At 37.0% G+C, this 20,916-nt stretch overlaps 1 long non-coding RNA gene across 1 annotated transcript; it reads left to right on the forward strand.

The window, feature by feature from the left end:
• Positions 1-1,524: 1,524 nt before the first annotated feature.
• LOC140888257 (uncharacterized) lies at positions 1,525-2,435 on the forward strand. The gene is made up of 3 exons (XR_012152078.1): positions 1,525-1,594; positions 1,684-1,726; positions 2,269-2,435. It is a non-coding gene; the product is annotated as an uncharacterized lncRNA (long non-coding RNA).
• The last annotated feature ends 18,481 nt before the right edge of the window (positions 2,436-20,916 follow it).

The following is a 20,916-nucleotide window of genomic DNA, read 5'->3' on the forward strand; positions in this document are numbered from 1 at the left end:
AACCTAGAGATTTCTATGGTTTAGAATATGCGTTTATAAATGCTAGCATGTTATTTTATGACATTCAAGATTTGAATGAGTTTATATGCTTGATATTATTTTATTATAGATGAACGAATATACTATCATGTTTTACCTGTTATTACATGATTTGAGATTTAAGATTCATTTGGCATATAGATTTAATATGCTTAAATGATGTATATGCATGTCGTTCATACTGAGATTTATTCTCATCATAGTTATCTGGTTGTTGCTTTGTTTGTATGTGTGCATTGCATCAGGTTGGGGCATAAGCAAGTCAGATTTGTCTTGGATTGCACGAGATTGAAAGATTAGAAGTGGAGACTCGGGTTTTAAGCAGATGACATGTAGTTTATAAATTTGGTAATCATGTTAGAACAACAAGCACTTTTGTATATGTTGTTGTTGAGTATTAATTTATACTTGAGATTTCATGTACTACAGATATGTAGATTGATGTTTAAATGCATGTCAATTATGTAGAATCATGTTGAATAGCTTATATGATGATTATATCAGTTTTCAGACTTGATAGCTTAAGAAGACTGATTTTTATACGCAGGGCACGGACCCCGTGCATGCCATGTGCCTAGGTCTGGATGGACTTTGTCCCAAAAATGTTTTGAGAAAAGTAGGCACGGACCCCGTGCAAGCCTCCGTGCAAGGGTCCGTGTGTCCTCTGTTCCGCAATTCCTTTGATTTCAATTTCTGCATGGGCACGGAACCATATCCAGAACAGGCACTGTAACGCCCGGAATTATTTAATTTTAATCCGAGAATAATTAATTTGGGAATATTTGGAGTTTGGATTTAAATTCTAATATTCTTAAATTGATTAGGATTGAAATTGAATGAATTGAGTAATTGAGGACTGAATTGCTATTTTGGAAGAGTTGAGGGGCCAAAGTGCAATTAGGGGATTTGAGTGGGACACTTGTTATGTTTAAACCTCGCTCACGTGTGAAACACTAAATTCCATCAGATTTCTCAAAGTTGAAGGAGAAAGAACCGAGAGCAACTTTCCAAGAAATCTCCAATTCATTTCTTCTTCTTCAAATTGCTATATCTTGAGCTACGGTTATCCGAATTCGATTCCGAAAGATGTTTTGGAATCCTCTCGACAAGATCTTCGATTTGATGTAAGTTTTTCTGTCTTTCATGTTGGTTTGAGAATTCGAAATGGACAGGGATCAGAAGTTGGAATGAATTTGATTGTTTTGATCTTCTAGCTTTGATGTTCTTGAAGTTTGGTTAAAGAGTGATGTGTATATCATGTCCTTATGATTTCCAGATATGTTTCGATTGATATATACTTGCTGATACATTGAGTTGAGTTGTTGAACATCTGATATGAATGTTAGAAATGATTTAGAGTTGTTCGGGATCGCCGAAGTAATACCGAAATGCCGTCGAGCTCTTGAATCGAAATGATTTGCTATTGTTCTTGGAATCTGAAGTTGTTGAACTATTAGCTGATGATTCCTTGTTTGTTATGCTATGATTTCAGTGTGTAAACAGGACAAGTGAACTCGAGAACGTTGAATTCGAAACCGATAGAAGAACACACAAGGTTGGTTGAGTTTCCTTTGAAGTTCTTGTGGAAGGTTGAGTTGATATTGAACAGAATTTGAGTTGTGTTTGGTAATTGATCTTGGACAGAATTGGACAAGCTCAAAGACATCCTAGACATCACATTTGAAAGGTAAAAGTGGACTACTATTTGATTGGGATTACAACTCGAGATGGTTTGTATCGAGTTCCCACAATTCACATACTTGTTTGCTTAAGTGCTCTTATGTGTTTTACCTTGATTACTTGGATAAGTCTTTGATATAATGAATGCTTTGATTATGATATATGTTGCATTCATCTTGATGACTTATTCCTTGAATTTGAAATGAACGGACATGTTCGAATAGACGATTTGAGGGATTGTATATGTATGGCCTGGGTGGTTGTTTTAGCCTAGTGTCTGAACTACATATATAATGGCTTCAAAGTCTAGAGGAGCAAGATAGTAGCCCCACCTCGATAGGGTGTGTCGGTGGATTAGCTATGATATCTTCTTCTCGGGATCCCAGTCGATGAATGACGAAATGAACCTTGTTTTGAAAGAATGCATTGTATTTACTTCTATATCATGATTGTGATATTGATTATGCATGTTTAGTTGCTTTTACTGGGAAATCTATTTCTCACCGGAGTTATCCGGCTATTGTTTTGTTGTATGTGTCATTGCAATAGGAGGAAGTGGAACCGGGCAAAGGCGGACTTAAAGAACAAGGGATGAAATCGATATAGCGTGAGGATCCGAGTTAGGAGTTATGTGTGCTGTCATGAAGTTTATTGAGTCTTAAACATGATCATGTTAGAAGATACTTGTACCAAGACTTGTAGATGATTGAGTTGTGGTTTTGTTGATGTTCATAGGATTGGAAATATGTTGTAAATCCTTGAATCAACATAAGGTGTCTTGAACTTGATATATGACAATGTTATGAGAATTATGATTATGTTGTAAAGCCTTGGAATGGTTTATTCCTAACAATTATAGCATGTTAGAATGCATGTTAGATGTTATGATTGATTAAACCATGTCTAGACTTTGGTAGGACATGATCTTGAATCAATTATAGGCATGATCTCGTTTTTGACAGCAGCTGAGCCATATTTTTTTTCTGTTGGTTTGGCTGGCGCACGGGCGAGCTCCTGCTCGTGCGCGCGCGAGCCAAGCCAGGGGGCCTCGGTCCCATTGGCCGGCGCGCGCGCGAGGGGTGATGCCCGCGCATGCGCAGAGCAATTTATTTTAAAAAAAAAAAAATTTTTATTCTTTTGTTTAGACTTTGATTATTGTCTAACATGGTTTAATAATGATTAATGAGATTAATGAGAGATTAGAACTCGGGTCATCACAACAGGTGGTATCAGAGCAAGAAAATTCTGGACTTAGATAGACAGTGAGTGGGGTAGATCGAGTCATCTGCTTTGCTTCTTTATGATTCATGCTATGATTTAATTACGTGATTGCTTTACATGTTTTAAATGATAGCATGATTTACTTTCAAGTAATTTATTACAGTATTGTATTTATTTTATTTGAAAGTATGAGTACTATAATTAACGACACATGTTTACTGGAATATCTGGAATGATTAGAGGCATGTGATCTGTTAATTATGATATGCTACCTGATTATCGGATTTGATTGGAAGCATGTCTTGTTGAGTACTTGTTCTTCGATTATTTATTTACACCTGAATCAGAACCGAGTCTTGATCAGAGGTAAGATGATCAGAGGAGGACTGAGATAATTTGATGATTTGGTATCCTAACCATTTTGATAATCAGATATGTCTCGACGACCAGGAAGACCTTCTCTTCGACCACAGGTTCCTACTCTACCACAGGTTCCTATTCCTCTGCCAGAACAGACAGTTCATACTCCACCGACAGTTGTCACACCGATAGTGCCTCGAGCTACTGCAGTGTCGAGTAATGAACAAGGAAGTACGTCAAGAGATATGATTGATATGACAGCAACTCCTATGGAAACACTTCTGAAACGTTTCCAATCCTACAAGCCGCCTACTTTGAAAGGTACAGAAAATGCTGTTGAATGCGAGGGATGGCTTGATGATATGGAGATGTTATTTGATTCACTTGACTACGGGGATGAACGGAGAGTTAGATTGATTGGGCACCAGTTGCATGAAGTTGCGAAGAGCTGGTGGTTCACTACAAAAAGAGCTGTGGAGCGTAGAGGAACTGTACTGACTTAGAATGTCTTCAAAACTGAGTTCTACCAACGCTTCTTTCCTGTGTCTTACCGCAAGGATAAAGGGGCTGAGTTTGCAAATCTGAAACAGGGGAATTTGAATATCGAAGACTACGTTGCAAAATTCTCTACATTGCTACGTTTTGCTCCACATGTTGCTGACAGTGATGAGGCTATGGCTGATCAGTTTATCAATGGCCTGAGTCCGGATGTTTTTACACTGGTGAATACAAGGCGACCGAATACCTTTGCTGATGCCTTGAACAGTGCCAAGGGAGCGGAAGCTGGTTTGATACAGCAGCGAGGAGCTTCGTATACCGCACAATCTCTGAGACAGTCACAACCTGCAGCTCCAACTCCGCAACAGTCTTTTCGATTTGAAGGTGGTAGTAGCAGTGGAAAGAAAGGGTTCTTGCAAGCAAGAGGAAAACAGTTTAAGAAGTTTGGGAGCAGTTCTTCGAGTTCCAGTGGTACGAAGCAGAAGTCAGGAGTGTTCTGCAACAGTTGTGGTGGAAATCATCCAACCGATCAGTGCCGAGGTGTATCTGGGAGGTGCCATATATGCCAACAGACGGGTCATTTTGCAAGGGTGTGTCCTCAGAGAAATACTGGACAGGCAAGAGGTGCAGAGTCATCACGATCAGTGGCTCAACCTGGAAGACAGGCCTCTTCTGTTCATTCTTTCCAGCCAGCACATCCACAGCAGCAGACTCGACCAGGTGGAGGTCAGGCAGGCAATCAGCCTCAAAGACAGCAGGCTCATGTCTTTGCTTTGACTGAGGAGCAGGCACAGGGAGCACCTGATGATGTGATTGCAGGTAACTATTCTATTTCTGGTTATTCTGCTTATGTGTTGTTTGATACCGGTGCATCCCATACGTTTCTATCTGCCAAATTTGTTGCATTGCATTCTTTGCCTGTTGAGTCATTACCAGTTGTAGTATCTGTTTCTTCTCCTTTGGGGAGGGGTCTTATCTCGATTCAGATAGTAAAGAATTGTGTACTACAGTATGAGGGTAATGAGATTGAGATCGATTGTTTTGTACTTGGTATGTCTGATTTTGATTGTATTATTGGGATTGATATGCTGAATAAGTACAGAGCTACCGTCGATTGCTTTCAGAAGGTAGTGAGATTCAGACCTGAGATGGCTGGAGAATGGAAATTCTATGGTAAGGGTTCACGTGCTAAGATTCCTCTTATTTCTGTATTATCTATGACCCGACTTTTGCAGAAAGGAGCAGAGGGATTTCTTGTTTATGCGGTGGATACGTTGAAAACTAGCCCGAACCTGGCTGACTTGCCAGTGGTTAGTGAATTTGCGGACGTCTTTCCGGATGAGATTCCAGGATTACCTCCGTATCGTGAGATTGACTTCAACATTGAACTGATGCCTGGAACTGCACCGATTTCGAAGGCACCATATCGAATGGCACCAGTGGAATTAAAAGAGTTGAAAGAACAGTTAGAAGATTTATTGGCCAAGGGATACATTCGACCCAGTGTTTCTCCTTGGGGTGCTCCAGTTCTGTTTGTCAGAAAGAAAGACGGATCAATGAGATTGTGTATTGATTACCGGCAACTGAACAAGGCTACGGTAAAGAACAAATACCCTTTGCCTCGTATTGATGATTTATTTGACCAGTTGCAGGGTTCTTCTGTGTATTCCAAGATTGATCTGAGATCTGGATACCATCAGCTGAGAGTTAGGGATTCTGATATTCCTAAGACTGCGTTCAGAACCAGGTATGGCCATTATGAGTTTATAGTTATGCCGTTTGGTTTGACGAATGCTCCAGCTGTATTCATGGCTTTGATGAACCGTGTGTTTCAGAAGTATCTCGATGATTTTGTAATTATCTTTATTGATGATATTCTGATATATTCCAAGAATCTGATTGATCATGCTGAACATCTGAGAACAGTTTTGAAAACCTTACGAGCCGAGAAATTGTATGCTAAACTTTCGAAATGTGAGTTTTGGCTGAAACAGGTTGTCTTTCTTGGACATATTATATCTGGAAATGGTATTTCTGTGGATCCAAGTAAAGTCGAACCAGTGATCAATTGGTCAAGACCGACATCTGTTCCTGAGATCCGGAGTTTTATGGGATTGGCTGGGTATTATCGTCGATTTATCAAAGATTTTTCCAGTATTGCGAAGCCAATTACTCAGTTAACTCAGAAAAATGCTCCTTTTGTCTGGTCTGAAGCTTGTGAATCTAGTTTTCTTGAGTTGAAGACACGACTGACCAGTGCACCAGTCTTGACGATTCCTTCAGGTACTGGTGGTTTCACTGTTTACTGTGATGCATCTCATCGAGGATTAGGGTGTGTTTTGATGCAGCGAGGACATGTGATTGCTTATGCCTCAAGACAGTTGAAGCCTCACGAAACCAGATATCCGATTCATGATCTTGAATTGGCCGCCATTGTATTTTCTTTGAAGATTTGGCGACATTATCTGTACGGGGAGCAGTTTGAGATTTATTCTGATCACAAGAGTCTGAAGTATCTATTTTCACAGTCAGAATTGAATATGAGACAGCGGAGGTGGCTTGATTTGCTTAAAGACTTTGATTGTGAGATTAAGTACTATCCATGGAAATCGAATGCGGCAGCAGATGCACTCAGTCGAAAGGTATGTTCTTTGTCCTTATCGACGATTGGTGTATCGAATTTGATTGAAGACTGTTGTCTGTCTGGGTTAGTATTTGATACGAATTATCAACCTCTTTGACTCTATCAAATGCAAGCTGAACCAGCTTTATTGGTAAGAATTCGAGATGCTCAGAAACTTGATCAGAATATACAGAATTCGATTGAGAAAGTCAGATCAGGGCATGTATCTGAATACCGGGTTCGAGATGATCTTCTTTATGTTCACAATCGCCTTGTAGTGGCTGATATTTCTGATGTGCGACAACAACTACTGACAGAGGCGCATTGTAGTCGTTATAGTATTCATCCTGGAGGTAGGAAGATGTATAATGATCTGAAGACTCGATACTGGTGGAAACCAATGAAGTCTGATATCACTGATTTTGTATCTCGGTGTCTGAACTGCCAACAGGTGAAGGCTGAAAGGAAGAAACCGCCTGGCTTGTTACAGAGTTTATCCGTGCCTGAATGGAAATGGGATCATATTTCCATGGATTTCGTGACGAGATTACCTCGATCTTCTAGAGGTTATGATGCTATCTGGGTGATTATCGATAGATTGACGAAGTCTGCGTGTTTTATACCTTATCGTATGACGTACAGACATGATCAGATGGCAGAGATTTATGTCCGTGAAGTTGTCAGATTACATGGTGTGCCGAAGTCTATTGTATCAGATCGTGATCCTCGATTTACATCTCACTTCTGGCATAGCTTACAGAGTGCTTTGGGTACTCAGCTTCGTTTGAGCACAGCTTATCATCCACAAACAGACGGGCAGTCTGAGCGTACCATTCAGACATTGGAGAACATGTTGAGAGCTGTATTGCTTGATTTTGGCACGAGTTGGCAAGATTCATTACCTCTTTGTGAATTCTCGTACAACAACAGCTACCAATCGAGTATTGGAATGGCTCCATTTGAAGCTTTATACGGAAGAAAATGTCGATCTCCTTTGTACTGGGATGATATTTCAGAAGTACCTGACACTGGCCCTGATATGATACGTGATCTGACTGATCAAGTGAAGCTTATTCAGACAAGAATGAAGACAGCTCAAGATAGACAAGCGAAATATGCTAACATTCGACGTCGACCTTTGTCTTTTGAACAGGGGGATCGAGTATTCCTGAAGATTTCTCCTTTCAGAGGTACAGTCAGATTTGGCAAGCGAGGGAAGTTGTCTCCACGCTACATTGGTCCGTATGAAATTCTGGAGAAAATAGGCAATCTTGCCTATCGATTAGCTCTTCCTCCGGCGTTATCTGGAATACATGATGTCTTTCATGTATCAATGCTTCGAAAGTATCTTTCTGATGAATCTCATGTACTTCAATCTGATGAAGCTGAACTTGACGAGACTTTGAGTTATTTTGAAAAGCCGATTCAGATTCTTGATCGTAAAGAGAAGCAACTTCGTACGAAGACTATTTCGCTTGTGAAGGTTCAGTGGAGTCGTCATGGTATTACAGAAGCGACTTGGGAGACTGAATCAGATATGAGACAATGATTTCCAGAGTTATTTTCTTGATGTGAGTCTCCTTTAGTTTTCTGTTATCTGATATCTGTGATATGATTTGTTGATATTACTAAGATTTCGAGGACGAAATCGAGTCTTAGTGGGGGGGAATTGTAACGCCCGGAATTATTTAATTTTAATCCGAGAATAATTAATTTGGGAATATTTGGAGTTTGGATTTAAATTCTAATATTCTTAAATTGATTAGGATTGAAATTGAATGAATTGAGTAATTGAGGACTGAATTGCTATTTTGGAAGAGTTGAGGGGCCAAAGTGCAATTAGGGGATTTGAGTGGGACACTTGTTATGTTTAAACCTTGCTCACGTGTGAAACACTAAATTCCATCAGATTTCTCAAAGTTGAAGGAGAAAGAACCGAGAGCAACTTTCCAAGAAATCTCCAATTCATTTCTTCTTCTTCAAATTGCTATATCTTGAGCTACGGTTATCCGAATTCGATTCCGAAAGATGTTTTGGAATCCTCTCGACAAGATCTTCGATTTGATGTAAGTTTTTCTGTCTTTCATGTTGGTTTGAGAATTCGAAATGGACAGGGATCAGAAGTTGGAATGAATTTGATTGTTTTGATCTTCTAGCTTTGATGTTCTTGAAGTTTGGTTAAAGAGTGATGTGTATATCATGTCCTTATGATTTCCAGATATGTTTCAATTGATATATACTTGCTGATACGTTGAGTTGAGTTGTTGAACATCTGATATGAATGTTAGACATGATTTAGAGTTGTTCGGGATCGCCGAAGTAATACCGAAATGCCGTCGAGCTCTTGAATCGAAATGATTTGCTATTGTTCTTGGAATCTGAAGTTGTTGAACTATTAGCTGATGATTCCTTGTTTGTTATGCTATGATTTCAGTGTGTAAACAGGACAAGTGAACTCGAGAACGTTGAATTCGAAACCGATAGAAGAACACACAAGGTTGGTTGAGTTTCCTTTGAAGTTCTTGTGGAAGGTTGAGTTGATATTGAACAGAATTTGAGTTGTGTTTGGTAATTGATCTTGGACAGAATTGGACAAGCTCAAAGACATCCTAGACATCACATTTGAAAGGTAAAAGTGGACTACTATTTGATTGGGATTACAACTCGAGATGGTTTGTATCGAGTTCCCACAATTCACATACTTGTTTGCTTAAGTGCTCTTATGTGTTTTACCTTGATTACTTGGATAAGTCTTTGATATAATGAATGCTTTGATTATGATATATGTTGCATTCATCTTGATGACTTATTCCTTGAATTTGAAATGAACGGACACGTTCGAATAGACGATTTGAGGGATTGTATATGTATGGCCTGGGTGGTTATTTTAGCCTAGTGTCTGAACTACATATATAATGGCTTCAAAGTCTAGAGGAGCAAGATAGTAGCCCCACCTCGATAGGGTGTGTCGGTGGATTAGCTATGATATCTTCTTCTCGGGATCCCAGTCGATGAATGACGAAATGAACCTTGTTTTGAAAGCATGCATTGTATTTACTTCTATATCATGATTGTGATATTGATTATGCATGTTTAGTTGCTTTTACTGGGAAATCTATTTCTCACCGGAGTTATTCGGCTATTGTTTTGTTGTATGTGTCATTGCAATAGGAGGAAGTGGAACCGGGCAAAGGCGGACTTAAAGAACAATGGATGAAATCGATATAGCGTGAGGATCCGAGTTAGGAGTTATGTGTGCTGTCATGAAGTTTATTGAGTCTTAAACATGATCATGTTAGAAGATACTTGTACCAAGACTTGTAGATGATTGAGTTGTGGTTTTGTTGATGTTCATAGGATTGGAAATATGTTGTAAATCCTTGAATCAACATAAGGTGTCTTGAACTTGATATATGACAATGTTATGAGAATTATGATTATGTTGTAAAGCCTTGGAATGGTTTATTCCTAACAATTATAGCATGTTAGAATGCATGTTAGATGTTATGATTGATTAAACCATGTCTAGACTTTGGTAGGACATGATCTTGAATCAATTATAGGCATGATCTCGTTTTTGACAGCAGCTGAGCCATATTTTTTTTCTGTTGGTTTGGCTGGCGCACGGGCGAGCTCCTGCTCGCGCGCGCGCGAGCCAAGCCAGGGGGCCTCGGTCCCATTGGCCGGCGCGCGCGCGAGGGGTGATGCCCGTGCGTGCGCAGAGCAATTTATTTTAAAAAATTTTTTTTTATTCTTTTGTTTAGACTTTGATTATTGTCTAACATGGTTTAATAATGATTAATGAGATTAATGAGAGATTAAAACTCGGGTCATCACAGGCACGGACCCGTGCCCTGGTCCGTGCAAGGGTCCGGACCAAGGTCCGTGTGTGAGCTGAAATTTAAAAAAAAAAAATCAGTCTTTGATTTTATTCGTTCAAGTGTGATTCCTTTATGATTAAATGTTAATTTGCTCTTAAGATGAGATTAGCACCCGAGGTCCCCACATAGTTATTAATCTATATCTATACCACCACCACCACCATCATCATCATCATCAATTATAAAAGTATAAACCATGGTCTAAGTTTTTTATTGTGTATTTTCAACTTTGTCATTGTTTAGTACACGATTGATAAATTTTATGAGGATACTTTTGTAAAATCAATTATTATGATAAGGTCAAAATTGACATTGTGTGCATATTAGATAAGGTTTCAATTTTCAAAAAGATTGAAATATCAAAATACTTTAGTTTTTTATTTTCTTATATATAAAGTGAACATATTTTTTCTACAAAAATTTTAATTAAATTAAATACTTATCCAGTTTCCTAAAAGATTGAAACACCAAAATAATTTAGTTTTTATTTGTTTATAGATGGAATGACATACTTTTTCAACAAAAAACTTTATGTATTTTAATTTGCGTAAGGTCCTATTGAACTAAATAATTATATCATGAGTTCATAAATATAACAAAATATAAAATTTTTAAACGTTATTAATTTATATATATATATATATATTAAATCGGTGTTGAAATAAATCAATTCAAGTGGAGTCAAATTTTAATCCAAATAATAAATAAAGAACAAAACCAACACACAAATATTATATATGTAAAAGTTGAAATTTAAATAATTAACTATTTTCCTCCTCAAAAAATCTAAAAACTATAACAATTATTGTATGAGATAATGTTACAATTAACGAAGGAATATTTTTACAAGAGTTGGAGATGAATATCTTCAATTTTTTTTAGCAAAACTATAATATTGATATTATTTAAATATTATTAAAATCTGTAAATATATCTATGTTAATAAATCTACAACGGGTTAGTTAATAAATCAAAAAAAGAAGTCTAGAAAAATTATGGATGACACGTCTCATATTAAATTAAAAATCCTGGAAAAATTACATTGATGCAAATTTTCAATCATGTAAATAAATAAATAAAAAGTGCAACAAAACGATTGAGATAAAATATGGAATTTAACATTTGTAATTAAAAATATTCAAAATTCAATCAAAAATTTCAGTAATGAGAGCATTGTAAGCAAAAAAGAGATAAATAGATTTTGAAAAACGAAAAATCAAAAAAGAAAGAGGATGTTCAACAAATACATTTATCGTTAACGATACTAACATACAAGTAATGGAAGACGATAACATACCAGAATGCATATGAGAATGATGAAATTATTGTTATTCTTTGCAAGTAAATACTTTTAGCATAAAAAAGACCATTGGATTAAATAATAACGATAGAAAAATGCAAATGATTGATGAAGATAGTATCGCAAGAATTGTTATTAAAGATGACGATAATAATGATTCTTTCATGGAGAATAAAAAACACATGATATGAAAAATCGTTAAAGAGAGAAAAATCTCAAATATAAAATAAAAAAAATATTTGACGCAATAATTTAAATTAAGGTTTAGAATCATTATCTATACTAATTTTTTTTCCATAAATTAATAGTGATCAACATATAACATAGAAAATTGCAAAATCATATTTAATATAATTTGATTAACATATCTCACTTATTAATAAATAAAGAATAAATCATACAATACATGAGATAAAAAATAAAACAAATTCATTGTACGAAGCATGTCATAATTCTCAAGATTAATAAAAAAATAGAAAACTCGATCGAGCTATAATAATTACATAAGTTTCAATATCAATATTGTGTTAATGTAAAACTACAATAAACGTAACATTTATATTTATAAGCTTACATGAATTATTGATAATGTCTTATTTCTAAACTGTTAATGTGGATGTAAAATAATCATGATCGTAAATAATACAAACATTGAAACTGCAAGTATTACATTGTCGAAAATGTTGCAAATATTTTTATGAGTTGCAATATCAAAAATTATATTGATTACATCACTAAGACATGTAATAGGTTTTTTTTTCAAAAAATATATATTATTACCATGAAAATCATTTATTAACTGTATGTTAATATCTTCTCATCTTAATTAATTTATTTAACAAACTTTATCGACAAAAAAAGATATTCTTATGCACGTGACTTTTACTAATTACTACAAATATATTGAATAGATAAGTTATATCTGTGAGACCCCGTTTCCAATCGTCTAATCCCGAATAAGCAAACAAAATCAATCACAAAGATCCGCGGAAAAACTAATCAATTTTTTTTTTAAAGGGTCGCGCGCCCGGGCCGAGACCTCGCAAAACCAGCGCGCCCGCGCTGTCCATTCGAGCTGCAGAAAAACCAGGGCAAGAGCAATCTTTACAAACTCAAAATCAACAATCCAAGCCACCAAGGTTCAATCCATAGCTCATACATGAAATAAGGGATTCGAAATACCATCAAAACAATTAAGAATACAAGTTCGACAACATAATTCAATCGACTAAACAAAACAATACAAGTCCAAAGGCACAACCCTACGACTCACGGTGACTCACTTCTATCACTTTCAACTCGACCTAATCATGCAGCTTCTGACTCGATCCTGCACCACCTGCCGTCAAGTACACATACAAACAAAATGACAGCCAGATAATCCGGTGAGAATATAATTCCCAGTAAAAGAGACAAATAAAGCAATTCCAAATAATATAACAAATCATGCTATATAAAACCACGAGTCAATCAATTCAAAAAGGCATATCAGCACTCAACTCGAAATGCATTAAAATGCAATGCATGACTTCAAAACTCGGGATTATCTAATCGGATAATCGAATATCAATAGGTATACAGTTGGGATCCCAGGGTCAAGTTTTCACGAACAACTCACCGACACAACCCATTCAGGGTGGATGTCGCTCAACTCAAACCCCTAGAGTTCAGAGCAACTATAAGAAGTATTCTAGCAATTGGAAAATCTCGAAATCTAAAGCCACTTCAATATAGCTCCCTAAATCGTCTAAGTTCAAAACGAATCGAATCTTCGGCTCAAGATGTATGCAAGTGAAAATAAACTCATCCAAGTAAAAAAATCAAATAATTCAAATAGCATACAAGTATGTGATTTCTTTTGAGCACTCGAATTAAATCAAATTCGAGTTAATCGTCTCAATCATTCAATTATCGTCTTCTTACCTTTCAAGTTCGTCGAGGATTCAAATCTGAAAATAACAACAAACTCAAATAAATAATCAATCGAATCAAAACAATCGAAGCAACAGAAACTCAATCAATATACCGTCTTCGATTCTCAATCGATTCAACTCCCAAGTTCGATCCAAATCTGAAACTTCAATCCAAATCTGAAAATGAAGATTATACGGATTCGATGTCAATTCATCAACTCAAACAATCCTGGAAATCAAACCGAAACAAACAACCGATAATCCAAAACTCGATTTCGACGGCATAACGGCTATAAACGGTCAAACCAAAAATCATCAACATCATCAAACCATTCCAAACAACTCATATCATCTTCCAATCCATCAAAACACAACAAATCCAACCAAAATCATAAGACCCATTTTCGAAATTAACCTCCAAAAATCATATAAAATCCAAACTTCGTTCTTTATCCGAACCGACTTCAAATACACGATCTATGCTAGCTCGAGAACAACATACTCCAAGATTATCAAATTCTAACAACCCAACAAAATTCAAAGTTTGTGGATCGTAGCAAAACTTACGTCAGAATGAAGCCCTCGATGCGATGATCGTGAAATTCAACTCGGAAATAAAATCTAACGGTCGGATCGCGCGAATCGGACGGAAGAAAAGCTCAAAATGTCGTTGGCCATGGCTTCTCTCTCGGTCGACGTGAAGGAGGGAGGAAGAAATGAGGGAGGGATGGTGATGAGATGATAATAATAATAATAGTCTTTCTTTGACCAAGTCCAACCATCTAATTGCAAATCGGCCCCTGAAAGCTCCAAATTAAATCAATTCAATTTCTGCTCAATTAATTCCCATCAATTCAATTCTAAAAATTAATAAATTCCACTAATCCCAAAATAATTAATTTCAGGGTCTTACAATTCTCCCCCTCTAAGAATCGATTTCGTCCTCGAAATCAAAGCAGTTTCATCTCAGAAAACAAGATATAGTTCGAGGACTGCTAAAATAATTCTTCTTTCAATTAACTCTGAAATTTCGGTTCTAATCAAACTCCGGTACTAGTATCGTTTCTTCAAATTCGTATCGGCTCAACTACACAAACTCATCTGAATCGGTCTCGCTAAAGAGCTGTTACTATGTTCTGTCAACTCTGAATCGGTCGTCTCAAACAAAACTGGCGACTCATCAATTTCCGTCTCAACATCAAAGAAAATCTGTGAATTTAGCAACAAAAGACGTGAAGCACGTCGAGAATACCCAAAGAATACGGAAGAACAAAGTAGTGGAAAAATAAGGAGAACTGAAAGAGTAAAAGTCGATAGACGAGATCGCCTATCTCCTCTAGAATCTCAAAGGAACCCGTGAGTTCATCGAGACAGTTCTCTCTCTTATCATAACTGCCACAGCCCCCAAAAGGAGGAATCTTCTGAATTACTCGGCCTCCCTGAACATAAGTACAGAGATCTGCGTCGGAAACCGAATACTTCATTCATCTTTCTTCTCAAGTCGTCTACATCTTAGACAGAAAATCTTCATCCGTCTATCAAAACTCGAATCAAATCCGATCCCAAGTCAGAGAACTCAGAAAATCATCCCAATTCAACTGGGATTCTCATTCCTTCTCGTACAACTGATTGGCAAAATTGATATCAAGATATTCGTCTGATAACTGTTGTACGGAAACTTTGCAAAAGATGAGAAAACCATCCAGCTAGTGCCAAAATCAATCACTACAGCTCAACATATCCTCTTAAGGTCTATATCGCTTATTCTTGGATGTCCGTCGTTCTGAGAATAATAACTAAACTCAATTATAATCCAATAATAAAAGTCTCTTAAAGGCTGAGTTCAAGGTGAGAGTTAACTCAAAATCTCATTCTGAAAGGACAGACTTTGACAAGTCAACTATCTGAAAATTCTCCTGACAACAATCCCAATCATATCGTCGTGTCTGGAATCCATTCTGTACGAAAACGGAAGCAGACTACAGCTATATCTCGGTTACAATCAGATAGCATCTCCAAATTAGACAGTTCTATACCTTCGACCACATGCCGAACACTCCCAATTCTATTCTGCACGGGTAAACTGCGACAGAGCAAAACAATCTGATATTCTTTCTGACCAACTTCTCAACATCGAGTCGAGTCTGGAATTCATTTTGTCCGGAAAAACAGAAGCAGATTCTGCAATCGGTCTAATAAAACTCAGATAAATTCAAATTTCCAGACTGGTCGATAGCTTCAGAAAGGTATTCGTCGAAAAAGTAATCTTCTTTTCAATATGACAATTAACTGTACCACAGATAGTCGGTTCCTTCTCTCTATCAGCTATCAAAATTGGATAGACTAGCAATTGCGAAATCATACTTCAAACCTCGTTCTTCATCTGTTACTATAAAGGTCGATTCCTCAATCCTCTGAATATCTTTCGGTCGTCTGAAAGAATAATGAATAAGTGCGAAGTGTCAATCTCAAGGTACTCTGTCTCAATCAAAATCTCTGGCACGACAAAGCAATTACTCAAAACTTGAGGTATCGTCACTGTCCCGAAACTCAGACTGTGCCCAGTTCTGACTCTTCTTCATTAAATTCTTCAATTCGATCTGTTTATGCGCTATCTCCATCTTCTAATTAAATTTTGGCTCAGTTCGGATAAGAGAATTCTGATATAATTCCTATCTGTTCCAGACTCTAAATCAGAAATGCAACATTCATCGGTCGGCGAAGTCAAGGATAGTAGATAAAATAAGAACATATTCACCGGCTCAAGAGAATAACGGTAGTAGATAAAATAATAATAGATCATTCTGTTCAACTTCAATTGCTGCACTGTTCTACTTCGGATCATACTGGAATTCACCATCAGATTCTTCATCATATCCAATCTTCTCCTCAATCTCAAAATCAGTTCGGTTGCGAAACTCATACTTTGACTTCTCAGTTCAGAAAAGACTTCGAAAATTTCACTGGAGATAGAGATGTCTGATCTAACAAACAATAAGATTACTGCCAATTCAATATCATGAATCGGATGTTGAGTCTCATCCTGCTTCAGCTGTTACTATGACTGAGCTATCACAGTCTTCCTCTGAATAAGAATACCTCCCGAATCTGGATAAGACGATGCAATGCACTGAAGATTATCAGTACAGAGGAAAATAAAAAAAATACTGAAGCTCGGGTCGATCTTTTCTTCATGCCAAACAAACTGAACTCATAAGATTCGGTTCAGGTACAAGTGCATTCTCTGGAGTTAGATGAGAAATTGGCTCCACGACGATAAGAATCTCTCGAAAATCTGCTATAGAACTCAAAATATTCAATTCTCAGGTACAGATGTCGGTTTGGCTTCAATCAAAACAGCTTCGGTCTGGCAATGATCACAGAAATTCCAGATCTAAAATTAATATGATCGAGGAAAGGACATCTCGATACAATCAAAATTCAGACTTCAATAGCATAGCATGCAACGTCTCGGCACGCAATTTTGTAAGACCATCCTCCAATACTCTGTATGATCAGTACTATTCTTCGAACAAAACCGAAAAGATCGATAAGAATTTTTAATTCCATCTAAATACCTCTGATAGATTCAATTCAGAAGATCTACAATACTGTAGATGAGTTTCACTACAAACGGTACGACCAAACTCCAAAGCAATCATACCTCGATCCAAGTTCAGCCTTCAGTACTTCTTTCTATCCAACTCTCAGCTGATGATGTCTGATCTCAAGTCATTGCTGAATCTAACCTCATGACTCAGAGGTAATCCAGAAATCTCATCTAGATGATAACAGCAACTCTCTAACCACTGGTTTATCAACCAATTCAGGCTAGATTCTAGGACATCAGCGGAGGATTTCCGTTCGTCTATTGACTCGGATCTGAATCTGTCAACTTTCTGAAACAATCATCAGTAGTCCTGTACTGAATAAATCAACTAACAGACAGTCAAATCACAATATGATAACTGAAGTACGATACTGCTCAGTTACAATCAAATCAAAATCTCAATCAAATCAGAATCTGAAATACAATACTGTTCGGTTCTAACTCATCCCATCAATTCAAAGAATTGCGAATACTGATAATCAAATTTCAAAAAACTGGGATGCATCAATAAATATCAATAAGAAGAAAGATAAGTGTAACCGATCATATCAGAATAAGAATAGAAACCATACTCTACTGTTTCCTGCAGTCGTCATCGGTGAAATCTAAATCTGATCCTCGAAAAGAGTACAACTAGAATCTATTGCCTCGAAGATTGATTCGTCATGTGATTAAGTTCTCATAAATTCTGTTATTGTGGCCAAAAGGAGCAATGAAACGGCTAGTATCTTTGTCGGAGTTAGAGACACAAGGAAATTCTCTTCGGAGATCCTTCGATAATATCATGATGACGAACTCTGGCATGGTGTCCGGGCTCATGACAGACCTAACAGTGTCTTCTGATCTCCAGGCACTGCTTACTGATCTCATAAACTGCTTTCCCTTCGATAAAAGATGATCTCTAAGTCCCTCTAACTCTGATCACACAGTGAAAAGGAATCTGTCGAAGAAATTCGGATTAAAGCGGATTCCAAAAAGTGATCGAACCTTGACTCCCTAATGCTCTCTTCTCCAATTTCTACCAACTTTTATCGATCCTCTAAGTTGGTACCACACTAACCGAATTCTTTGGCCGTCTGTGTAGTTTGGAGAATCACCCAACTGATCGATCCCTTCTATTCAACTCCTGCATCCAACAGCATTCTCGGCACTCTTCAAATTCAGTAACCTAAACGACTAAAACTTCCTCGGTAGAACTCCTATCGATGTCAGAGTGACATCTACCAGGGCATTAGTGGTACGATCTAAATCAGTCGAAGGAGTTACTGCTGGTTGTCGTCTGCTAAAATTCTTCAGGAGACAATTCTGATATTCAGTATGAAAGGATACCAAATCTCCATCTCAAAATTCGGTGTTCCACATCTCTGTCCTAAAAGTTCGTTCTACTACAAATCACTGAATTTTTGGATCTCAATCGGATTCTAATTCTCATCGCAACAATCTCTGATCTGCTAGCTCAAGCAGATAGTGGAACTTGGATCCGAAATTTAAAAAATACAGTTTATATTTCAAGTAATTCATGCTTTAAAATTTAAATCACATAATCATGTAATTCCAAGTAACTCATAAATAATAAAGATGCTCTCAATCAAATCAAATAATCGTGATTCAAAAATGAAATCACAACTCATGTAATTCAATTAATTCAAGAATCAATAAATCATGCTCGCACGTATTTAAATAATCATTTAAATTAATCAATTACATGCGAGAATTCAATTCATGCGGACTCGATCTACCCCGCTCACTCTAGTTCAATTCCAAGAATCTTATCGCTCTGATACCACTTAATGTGAGACCCCGTTTCCAATCGTCTAATCTCGAATAAGCAAACAAAATCAATCACAAAGATTCGCAGAAAAACTAATCAAATTTTTTTATTATTATTATTTTAAAGGGTTGCGCACCCGCGTCGAGACCTCGCAAAACCAGCGCACCCGCGCCCAAGCTTCGCAAGAGCTAGCGCGCCCGCGCCGTCCATTCGAGCTGCAGAAAAACCAGGGCAAGAGCAATCTTTACAAACTCAAAATCAACAATCCAAGCCACCAAGGTTCAATCCATAGCTCATACATGAAATAAGGGATTTGAAATACCATCAAAACAATTAAGAATACAAGTTCGACAACATAATTCAATCGACTAAACAAAACAATACAAGTCCAAAGGCACAACCCTACGACTCACGGTGTCTCACTTCTATCACTTCCAACTCGACCTAATCATGCAGCTTCTGACTCGATCCTGCCCCACCTGCCGTCAAGTACACATACAAACAAAACGACAGCCGGATAATCCGGTGAGAATATAATTCCCAGTAAAAGAGACAAATAAAGCAATTCCAAATAATATAACAAATCATGCTATATAAAACCACGAGTCAATCAATTCAAAAAGGCATATTAGCACTGAACTCGAAATGCATTAAAATGCAATGCATGACTTCAAAACTCGGGATTATCTAATCGGATAATCGAATATCAATAGGTATACAGTTGGGATCCCAGGGTCAAGTTTTCACGAACAACTCACCGATACAACCCATTCGGGGTGGATGTCGCTCAACTCAAACCCCTAGACTTCACAGCAACTATAAAAAGTATTCTAGCAATTGAAAAATCTTGAAATCCAAAGCCACTTCAATATAGCTCCCTAAATCGTCTAAGTTCAAAACGAATCGAATCTTCGGCTCAAGATGTATGCAAGTGAAAATAAACTCATCCAAGTAAAAAAATCAAATAATTCAAATAGCATACAAGTATGTGATTTTTTTTGGGCACTCGAATTAAATCAAATTCGAGTTAATCGTCTCAATCATTCAATTGTCGTCTTCTTACCTTTCAAGTTCGTCGAGGATTCAAATCTGAAAATAACAACAAACTCAAATAAATAATCAATCGAATCAAAACAATCGAAGCAAAGAAACTCAATCAATATACCGTCTTCGATTGTCAATCGATTCAACTCCCAAGTTCGATCCAAATCTGAAACTTCAATCCAAATCTGAAAATGAAGATTATACGGATTCGATGTCAATTCATCAACTCAAACAATCCCGAAAATCAAACCGAAACAAACAACCGATAATTCAAAACTCGATTTCGACGGCATAACGGCTATAAACGGTCAAACCAAAAATCATCAACATCATCAAACCATTCCAAACAACTCATATCATCTTCCAATCCATCAAAACACAACAAATCCAACCAAAATCATAAGACCAATTTTCGAAATTAACCTCCAAAAATCATATAAAATCCAAACTTCGTTCTTTATCCGAACCGACTTCAAATACACGATCTATGCTAGCTCGAGAACAACATACTCCAAGATTATCAAATTCTAACAACCCAATAAAATTCAAAGTTCGTGGATCGTAGCAAAACTTACGTCAGAATGAAGCCCTCGATGCGGTGATCGTGAAATTCAACTCGAAAATAAAATCTAACGGTCGGATCGCGCGAATCAGACGGAAGAAAAGCTCGAAATGTCGTTGGTCATGGCTTCTCTCTCGGTCGACGTGAAGGAGGGAGGAAAAAATGAGGGAGGGATGGTGATGAGATGATAATAATAATAATAATAATAATAATAATAGTCTTGCTTTGACCAAGTCCAACCATCTAATTGCAAATCGGCTCCTGAAAGCTCCAAATTAAATAGATTCAATTCCGGCTCAATTAATTTTCATCAATTCAATTCTAAAAATTAATAAATTTCACTAATCCCAAAATAATTAATTTCAGGGCCTTACAATATCTCAAATAAAATTTATTTTAAAATTATTTCTAGAC

Source organism: Henckelia pumila, chromosome 1, assembly GCF_033568475.1.
Source record: "Henckelia pumila isolate YLH828 chromosome 1, ASM3356847v2, whole genome shotgun sequence".
Lineage (NCBI taxonomy): Eukaryota > Viridiplantae > Streptophyta > Magnoliopsida > Lamiales > Gesneriaceae > Henckelia > Henckelia pumila.